The sequence below is a fragment of the Anguilla anguilla genome, chromosome 2 (assembly GCF_013347855.1).
Source record: "Anguilla anguilla isolate fAngAng1 chromosome 2, fAngAng1.pri, whole genome shotgun sequence".
NCBI classification, from domain to species: domain Eukaryota; kingdom Metazoa; phylum Chordata; class Actinopteri; order Anguilliformes; family Anguillidae; genus Anguilla; species Anguilla anguilla.
This window is the reverse complement of record NC_049202.1, coordinates 3,998,601-4,008,600: the sequence shown is the minus strand read 5'-3', so window position 1 is coordinate 4,008,600 and position 10,000 is coordinate 3,998,601. Positions and strand designations below refer to the sequence as shown.

The following is a 10,000-nucleotide window of genomic DNA, read 5'->3' as shown; positions in this document are numbered from 1 at the left end:
GGGGGTGGGTTTAGTTTGGGGTGGGGGGGTACTCAGGCTCTTGGTGAAACGAACCCATTCACCGGGACTTATTTAAAGACGAAGACCCGATGGATCAACGGCCCACAAAGGACGCGTCGGTCGTTCGCGCTCCTTAATGCGCGATTGCATCCGGCCGTCGCACGGATTCGTTTTATTCGTCCGCACCTAGGAGGGACAAACGATCCGAGAGGGCAGTAATGGCGGGAAAAGCAGCCGGACCGATCTCGGAGAGGCCCAGAGACTCTTGGGTGTTTACTGCAGAGGGCCAGGGAAGAGAGGCAGGCCCGGGACGTTGTGGGATTCTCTGGGGTCAGTTTTTTTCGAAGAGAGACGTATTCGCCACACGCCTCTTCTTCTCATTTAACCCACTTCATGGCATCCATTTGTTTTTTTGGGTTTTTGGCTTCGCCGACTTTTTGGTGATGTCCCGGGGACACCGGGGCGGGTTTAAAAGCCCAGGACCGCGGCAGCGGCGGCGTTTCCCCAGGGTTACAGCAGAGAGGCGTGCGATGGCGCCGTTGCTAGGCAACCGCCGCTCCCACGTCACACCGCCCCGACGCAGAGTTCCGGGGAACCGCGCGCGCGGGGAACAGCGCAGAAGGTCAGACGCGCGCTCGAGGAAGATGGCCGCCGGTCAGGGACGCCAAGCTTTCACCCTGTCGGGTATTGGCCGCACGGAGGGTCACGTGACCCTTACGGAACCGCGTCGACGCAGTCCCCCCGTCCTCCCCCCCCTTCAGCCGAAACAAACCACCGCACCACTGAGTTTGAGTCTCACACCCCCCCACCCCCCCCCCCCCCCCCCCCCCCCCCCCCCCACCCAGACACACACACACACACACACACACACGCGCACAGACCACTGCAGCAATTAGTACTTTCATGTTTTTTTATTCTTTTTTTTTGTTTGTTTGTTTCAATAAAGGACAAAATGGGTGTGTGAACAGGATAATGCAGACAACTGCCAAAATCACAGAGACAGTGGTATCTCCAACAGATCTTAAACACAGACCAGAAACAAAAAAAAAAGAGCAAGGTTATCGATGGCCTTAGGTCATCATAAAAAAAAAAACAAAAAAAAAAACAAACAAAAACAAAACCAAAAAAAAGTCAATCAAAATTAAAAAAGACAACGAAAAGATCCATTTATGTGCCTCTGTTTTGAACAGCGCACAGAAGTAATAATAAATAGTGACTCCCATTGAAAAAGCTAAAGTTCAAGTTCAGTTTTACAACAAACAGCTTTCAATACAGGATTAGAAAAGGCTGATAACGAAATAGTCCGCATTGCCATTTACAAAAAAGTATTAACTCAAGTGGGCTGCTGCTCCATTATTTCCACTTCATTTTACTTATTTATTTCTTTTAAATATGCTTTGCATATGAAATTCTTTCCCAATCTAAGTATAAAGCACCGTTTCGTTTTTGGCAATGAAAAAAAAAAAAAAAAAAAAAACTGCAAAACTTTTTAAAATTTATTTTTTTAAATGCTATTTATTTCATTTATCTACGTATTCATTTAGTAACCGTCTGATTTACTGCATATGACATTTAGTTTTCTTTAAGATGCTGGAATGTAAGTCGGGCGAGAGAGCAGAGGAGGAACAGAAGAGGACACTATCGAGGAACCCCAACGCCAGCTTGCGTTACCGTGGACACGACGGCAGGAGAGGAATAAAAAAGAGATATGTACAACCATCTGTTTTTTTATTTTTTCGTTTCCCCTGGTGTGGACATTCTGAATTGACAGCCTGGGCAAGACCATTACATGGCCCCATATCTATACAATGCCACATAATAATCTTTTTTTTTTTTCCTTTTCATTTTTTAAAACATACAAATAATTCGCACTATATTATCCTGCCAAATTAAAAAAATATACTGTGGCAGCTTGTTGATGTTTTTATTTATTTTATTTTTTTTGTCGTTTTAAATTTTTTAAAATTTTTAATCCACTACCGAAGCTGGTACGTTGATACCTTAAAGAGAACAAGCAACAGTTAAAAATACAAGCTTCAATATAAATACTATAGTGCCTACACTAGGTGAACATTTAATTCAAATACCATTCTAGAAATACAGAAAAAAGAAGACCATAGATGTGTTTTAGCATAGGAATTGACAAGAGTGTGCATGTTCCGATATTTAAGTTCTCTCTATATATTTATATATAATCTTAAACCTTTCCCCGATGCAAGTTTGCAAATTTTGTTCAACCTGAAGAGCTGTGGAAAGCCAAGGCAAAAAAAAAAAAAAAAAAAAAAAAAACAATAAAAAAATTATTGTTTATATATGTAAAACCAAAGTCCACCAAGACAAAGAGGGGGGAAAAACAATTATAATACAATTTCCTAAAGAGAAAGAAGCATTTTTTTGAAAGAAAAAACAAAAAACAAAAAAGAAGTCATCTTAATTCTCAAAAAATTGTACAAATAAAAACTCTTGCTGTGTCAGCAGCAAGTTTGGATCATTCATTCACAAGCAGGAAAAAGCCCGTTCACTGCACGGACACCAGCGGTGCACAAACCGCTCGGCATTCTGGGAGAAAAACAAAACAAAGGCTGGCGACAGTTCTCTCCACTCCTACTGGATTCTACGCTACGCAATGACACCACGTTCAGCCGTTTACCATCATAGCAAGTTTTCCCTTGAGTGTAATACCTGTAAACAGGGAAAAATTGATCAGTGCAGTTAAATTGTCCTATGAATGAGCGAGCGGGTTTGTTTTTATAATCAACCACTGTACCTCTGATTGGACAGTCAGATACAGCCTCACCGGGGAAGAGTCACAAGTGCTATTGTGAACGCCAGCCATTGGCCGACGCGATGGCGATGGAGTGAAGGCCTCGTTCATGTCAACACAAACGACACACCCACGTATGAAGAAGTGAAAAAAAAAACCTTTCCTGCTTTTTTCTGCACTTTTTTTAAGGAGCACAGGGTGTACTTACTGCAATTTCTGAGCACTATTATTATTATTATTATCATTTTTTTTAAATTACGGATTTATTTATTTTTTCCCGATGAGCCATTCATAGTTAATCATCACCAAGAAAAAACGCTACGCTTGCAAGTGCCACAGGTGTTCGAGTTACCCCCCGGATCATTCCTGGCATTCTCCTGTTCCCAATTAGTTTATCTGGTCAGAATTAAAATGCCCACAGATTTTTAATTAATACTGCCCGGTCCACACATCCGAACATCCAAGCAGCCGCATCATTCTTTTGTGCTACTTAAAAGAACTGCAAAACCTTTACTAAAAGCAAACAAGTAAAAGTCGTAAGAGCTTAAGATCGTGGATTTTCGAAAAAAAAAAAAAAAGTCACAGTACCATTGCGTATGGTACCACAAAAAAAACAAAACAAAAAAATAAACAAAAAGTTCAAAACCCCACACAATACAGCATGTACCATGCCAGTAAACAAGAGTGGCAATTTAAAGAATATACACATTATAGGTAGCTATATGATGATTAACTAGAAATGTCTTCTGCTTTTTTCACTGTTCTTTCCTCGTAAGTCACAGTTGACCATAGCAGTCAGGTGCTTGATGCAAGAACCTTATTTCAGGATCCAATGGACCCATTTCCAGTATATAGCTGAGACTCCAAGCTTATAGCAAACAGGAGGATTTACCAATGCAGTTTCAAGATATCCAAGGCACTCTTTTTTTTTTGTTTGTTTTACCAAATGATAGTACTAATTCAAATGTAATGACTTTTTCTTCTTCTTCTTCTGCTGCTTAGAAAAGTCAAGGCTGTCACCATTTTTTTTTACATTTAGTAAATAGTCCAATTGATAACTTTTAACCCCAAGTGGACGAAAATCTTTTAGAAAGATCGGTTTAAGTGCGATTCCCAGCCCGTCCGAGGGGTGAAGCAGACCGTCTGAACTCCATGTTACAACACAAAGCTGTACATGATATGCGCGACGAAATGTTAGCATGGTCTGCTCTCGCTCTCTCTCTCTGTTTTAAAAAAAAATAAAATCTGAAAATAAGAACGAGAAAACGGCAACACGTTACTCAACAACTCACCAATCAAAGACGATTTCTTTTCATTTTTTTTTTTTTTAAAGTAGCCAAAAACATACCTCTGAACATGCTGTCTAATTCCAAAATAAAAAAGAAAGAAAAAAAAAGTACACAAACATGTAAATTATTGCACAAGAGAAAGGCTCCAAGTTTTGCGTCAATGCAATAGTATTGCCCCAATACAGATCATGCATTCAACGGTAGAATCAACACGGGGGGGGGGAGAGGGAGGGGGCGTGCTGGTGCCAAGCACATCGTATCCGCCCTCCCCTGGACTAGAAAAACGGAGGCGAGGGGTGGGGAGGGAGGAGAAGGGGGCGGGGCCTCTACGAGGGGGGGGAGTGGAGTGGGGACTGTAGATGGGCGGGGTCGGTCAGGGCTCTCCCGTAGCTCCTCCTACTCTGTCTTAATGTCGTTGCTAAGCGCCCGGTCGTTGTGCCACTTCTTCATGTGCTTCTCCAGCGTGCTGTAGACGCTGAAGGGCATCTGGCAGATCTCGCACTTGTACACGTCCTTGCCCATCTGGCCGTGCGTCTTCATGTGGCGCGTGAGCTTGCTGCTCTGGGCGCAGGCGTAGTTGCACAGCTCGCACTTGTAGGGCCGCTCGCCGGTGTGGCTGCGCCGGTGCACCGTCAGGTTGCTGCAGTTCTTGAACACCTTGCCGCAGAACTCGCAGGTGTCGCTGCGCCGGCCGTCCTTGGAGCTGGGCCGGCCGCCCAGGTGCGGCGTGCTGCCCCCGCTGCCCGTGCCGCTGCGCCCCGACACCCCGCCGTCCAGCTCGCCCGGCGGCGTGGAGAAGCGCAGGCTCCCGTTTTCGGAGGAGTGCTCCGAGGACGAGGCGAAGGGCGATTGTCTGGAGTCGCCGAAGCTGAGGAAGGGGTCCTTGAGCTGGCGGGACGCGGCGTAGCCCGCCAGCCACTGCGAGTACACGTTGTCCGCGTTGGGGATGGTGGGCGCGGCCAGGTCGAAGTCCTTCTCCGTCTTGATGCGCTTGGAGAAGGGGCTGAGGGGGCTGGGGCTGCCCAGGAGCAGCTTCTTGGAGAGGCCGGCGGAGGCGGACTCGCTGGGGGACGAGCCGCGCCCGTTGACGGCCGAGCCGCAGCCCTCGTCGGCCAGGCGGTCCGAGCGCGAGTCCTCGTCCTCCTGGCACAGCGCCCGCGGGGCGGGCTCCCGCTCGCGCCCCAGGGCCCCCAGCGCGCCCCGCTTGCGCTGGGCGAAGGCCTCTCCGTAGTGCTGCATGCTGGCCGCCAGGGCCACGCCCTGCAGGCCCTCCGGGAGCGAGCGGGGCGCCCCGTCCTCCGCCCCGCCCAGACGCCCCGCCCCGCCCCCGTTGTTCTCGTGGTGCCGCGCCCCCTCCAGGCTCAGGCCGAAGCGGTAGTCCCTCCTCCTCCTCTCGCCCTCCAGCTCCTCCTCCTCCCCTTCCTCCTCCTCTTCCTCTTCTTCCTCCTCCTCCTCCTCTTCCTCCTCCTCTTCTTCCTCCTCCTCCTCCTCTTCCTCTTCTTCCTCCTCCTCCTCCTCCTCCTCCTCCTCCTCGCCGTTCTCGTGCGCCGCGCGGTTGTTCTCGCTCTTGAACTTGGCCACCACGGACTTGAGGGCGCTGGTGGCGCTGCCCGCCGGGCCGCTGGTGCCCGGCTCGGGCGAGCTGGCGGCCGACAGGCCGTCGTCGGAGCGGGCGGCGGCGGGCGAGGACTTGTGCAGGTGCGTCTTCATGTGGCGCTTGAGCTTGCTGGCCTGGGTGCAGGCGTGGTCGCACAGGTGGCACTTGTAGGGCTTCTCGCCCGTGTGGCTGCGCCGGTGCACGATCAGGTTGCTCTGGAACTTGAAGGACTTCCCGCAGAACTCGCACGACTTGCTCTTCAGTGGCAGCGCCGACTGCTGCTGCTGCTGCTTATTGGGCGTGGACTGGGACCCGGCCGAAGGGGACTGGGTGGCGGGCAGAGGGGGGGGCGTGGCCAGGAAGGGCGGCTTCCCGCCCGGCTGGAATGGTTGCAGCAGCCGTTGCATAGCGCCGGGTCGCCCGGGCGACGGGGGCGGCGACGACACCCCCGAGGGGTTCCCCGCCAGCTCGCGGAGGCGGCGTGAGAAGTCCATGGCGGGCGGGGGGTCCAGGGGCAGGGGGTTGAGGCGCAGCACCCTGTCGAAGGCACTCGGGTGGTGGGGGTGGTGCGGGTGGGGGTGGTGGTGCGGGTGCGGGTGGTGGGACGCCAGCGCCAGGTCCTCGGGGCTCAGGTGGTGGCGGGGCGGCGGGCTGAAGAGCGGCGGCGTCGGCGGCGGGTAGCGGGCGGGCCCGTCGCGGCCCGACGCCGAGCCCGGGATGCGCAGCAGGCTGAAGGGCCCGCCGTCGGCCAGGTGGAGGCCGTGGAGCGGCGGCGGCGGCTGGGAGGCGCAGTCGGCGCCCGTCCCGGGCAGGAGGGGCGGGGCGGCGGCCACGCGGGGCGTGAGCGGGCTGCCGTGCTCGCTCTCCAGGTAGATGCGGAAGCCGTGTGTGTTCTGGGCGTGCTGCAGCAGGAACCAGGCGCTGCCGAACGGCTGCTTGCAGGTGGTGCAGGTGTAGCTGCTGGGCTCGTCCTTACCTGAGAAACACACAGCAGAGGGGAGGGAAAGCGTTAGCAAAACCGTTAGCATCCCGCCATTTCCCCTCCCTCACAGTTACCCTAAACTTCACACACACAGTTCAGCTGCTGAGTTCAGCGCCTTTACACTGCTCCCATTTTAGGAACAATGGCCCCCGAAGATTTATGCGTGCTAACTGGAAAAATAATTTAGGTGCACATCTACTAATTGGGACGCATTAGTGTGCTCCTACATTGTTCAAATTAGCAGCATGTGTCCCTTGAAAAACATGTTAGCGTGGAGCCCTGGGGTTCATCTCTACTGAGCAGTGAGAAACTGAGTGGGCACACAGCTGTACATACGAGGGGGGGGGTGGAGGTCGGCTCCACAGAGACCCACTCCTAGCGATGAAACGTACAGGACAGGACAGGGAGATGAGGCAGAGGACGGGGGGACTGAACGAGGTACACTCCTGTCCCTTCCACCACAGTCTGAGGGCCCCCGGATCCTGAGGGCGAGGCGAGTCGGACCCCCCCCCCCTCACCCGACCCTGACACCCCCCCCCCGCAGGTCTCCGAGCTCCGTGGCCCCCCCAGCAAACACGCATCACAAGGCAGCGCAGGACGCTCGCCCGACAAACAGGCTCCCCAAACACCGCCCGCAGGCCCAGGTCTGAAAGAGCGGAGTGTGTACAGACGTCTGAAAGCAGACCACTCTGTCCCCCCCACCGGCTGTGAGCTCTGCACACAAGGGCCAGGAAACTGCGCTCACTTCAACATCTCTGTGCTTTTTAACAGTGTGGCGTACGATGTCGGTTCGCCATTATGACAAAAGACAAGGACTTACAAGCACAATCATATCAATGCATTACGTGTGGATGTGTGTGTTTGTGAGTGTGTGCAAGTGAATATAAGCATATATACATAAACAAATACATACATACTTACACATATATATGTATATATATATTATATATGTATATATATAAATATTATATATGTATTAATGTGGGACTCCTTGTGAAGACATCTATGATGATAACTGATTCCCAGCGTTGAATAGGCGAAGGCACATTTAAAGAGCAGTGATTGGCTTTGAATGGCAGTTGCATGCCGGCCTGCGATTTGCCTGACAACGCGTCTGTAATCTCATTAAACGCGCCCGACCGCTCCCACCCGCTCCCAGCCTCTCCCACCCGCTCCCACCCGCTCGCCTGCAACACAAGACCGTGAACAGGCCGGGCGGAGGAAAGCCGTTTCCGTGGCGAACGTGCGGCGGTAGGCTGCGTGAGCGTCTCCGCGGCCACCGGTCCCTCTCCGAAACCAGCCCCCCCCCCCCTTCCCCCGCGCCCGCGCCAGGCTCCCCCCCCCCCCACCCCCACCCCCCGCAGGTACGGGGGAGCGACGGGGAGCTCACTCCGCCACCGCTGAGGCTCCCACAGCCCTTCCCGCCATCCCACTCTGGCGCTGAGGGATTGTGGGTACTGATTAGCCGGAAGCGCCAGGGAACCGGTTACACTTCCCCTCAAAGGGGTGATGCAACTCGGACGCGTTCGCTTGAAAGGTGTGCCAGAGGAAAAGGACAACTTACTTTCCACACAAAGTTATTCGTATCAAATTGAATTCGGCATTAATAATTGCACTCAAAGACGCGGTAGGAGAAGTAAAACCTGTTCCTAATCACAGGGACAGAAATATGAAGCGTTCGCTAAATCAAGCTTTACACCTATGACTTGTGAAACCACACTGCTGCGAAAAAACAACCAAAGAAAAATCGGAACTAAATCCAGTTTTACTCGCACAAAAATCCAAGCGGCCATTTTATTCCTTTCTCTCTCTATATACTGGGGGGTGGGGGAGGGGGGTGGGGGGTAGGAGGTAGGGGGGTGTGTGCTGGAAAGGCCATCATTGGTTGGTAAATTATGGATCATTACAATCTAGAAAATTACAGTTAATTGCTGCCACCTGCATGGGGTTTGACCCACAATGCATTTTTTTCCCCGATTATCATTCAAAGGACGGTCGCTGTTTTCCCCCATTCCAACGGTTCTACGAAATGTGTTTGTGCGCAGAGCAGCGATGAACGCCGTTTTAATATCTTTATTTCAGATAAAACGTAAATACAGAATTATATTTTAAAAAAAATAATGCTTTCAAACAGGTACACGTGTAAATGTATGAATAGGCATATTTTAAAAAATATATATAAATAACGTGTGGAATTGTCCGTTGATGAATAACAGTCATTTATGCGCACAGGCACACATTAAAATCTTTTTTTTTTTTTTTTGGTTTTAATCGTTGCGGTAAAACCCTTAAAATTGAGAAGATGAGCCCTTTGTGGAGTTCGACTAAGCGTCAGAAACGTTTCTCGAAAAAGGACCGGGGGAAAGAAAGATTTCTGGGGGGGAGGCGGAGGGAAAGGGGAAAAGGGGGGGTGGGGGGTGGGTGGATTTGCACAAGTGTCAAAATTCTTTTCTTACTGGAGACACTTTTGAGGCGGAGAGAGACCCGCTCTGCACAGCGCACCGTGAAGGTGCCATTTTGATCAGGCAGCAGTGAAGACAGCCCTGAAGGACAGGTCACCACAACACTGCATTTACCCGGGGGTCCCAGTTCATTTGATTAGAGGCGGCGAGGCTCTCTCTCCCCCCTGTGTGTAATCATCTTTTTCACATGACATTTTGAATATCCAGCGCGGCGAATAATTGTGGCAATAATTGATGGCTTGGTGCGGGCTGAGGGGTTATTGATTGGCACCCTCCTTCGCCGAAACAAACGCTCTTCCATTCACGCGCCGCGGCGGAAGCGCATAAATCTGGCTTTCTGCTGACAAACCGCTCCGGTGCCTTCCGATTTAATGATAATACTTTAGGAGACGGGCAGGGAGGGGGTGGAGACGGGCACCTCAGTCTGAGCACAGGCTCGGAAATTTTAAGCAAGGGGGGGCAACCCGCACCCCTTTCTGTATTTATAAAATACACCCCTCTAAAGACTCAAATTCTTCGACGGGGTTTATCTATTTAAAAAAAACCAGATGCCAGGGAGTTGTTGTGCGCAGTGAAGGGCACGAATCAAATTCACAGCTGTTTAATATGCATGACAGTGGAAAGAAAGAGAGAGACAGAGAAAAGAAAGTGAAAGCGAGAGAGAGATAGAGAGAGAGGGAGGGAGAGAAACATGTCCTCTGTGTTGAACGAGTCTCATGGCAATGCTCGGATGGCGGAGTTTCGGAGTTGCTAAGATAACGTTCGGCCTGACGGCCCGAGCCTTTTGGGGAGCTGGCGATAGCGGGTCTGGGCTAGTTAGCAGAGCCGTGGCTAATTAGACAGCCCGCCAACTCTCTCAGCGAACGCGACGGCCGCAGGACCAGTTCGAACAGGAAACGCTACGCA

At 51.3% G+C, this 10,000-nt stretch overlaps 1 pseudogene; it reads right to left on the bottom strand.

The window, feature by feature from the left end:
• Window positions 1-4,407: 4,407 nt before the first annotated feature.
• Window positions 4,408-10,000, bottom strand: part of LOC118218633 — a 15,124-nt pseudogene continuing 9,531 nt past the window's right edge.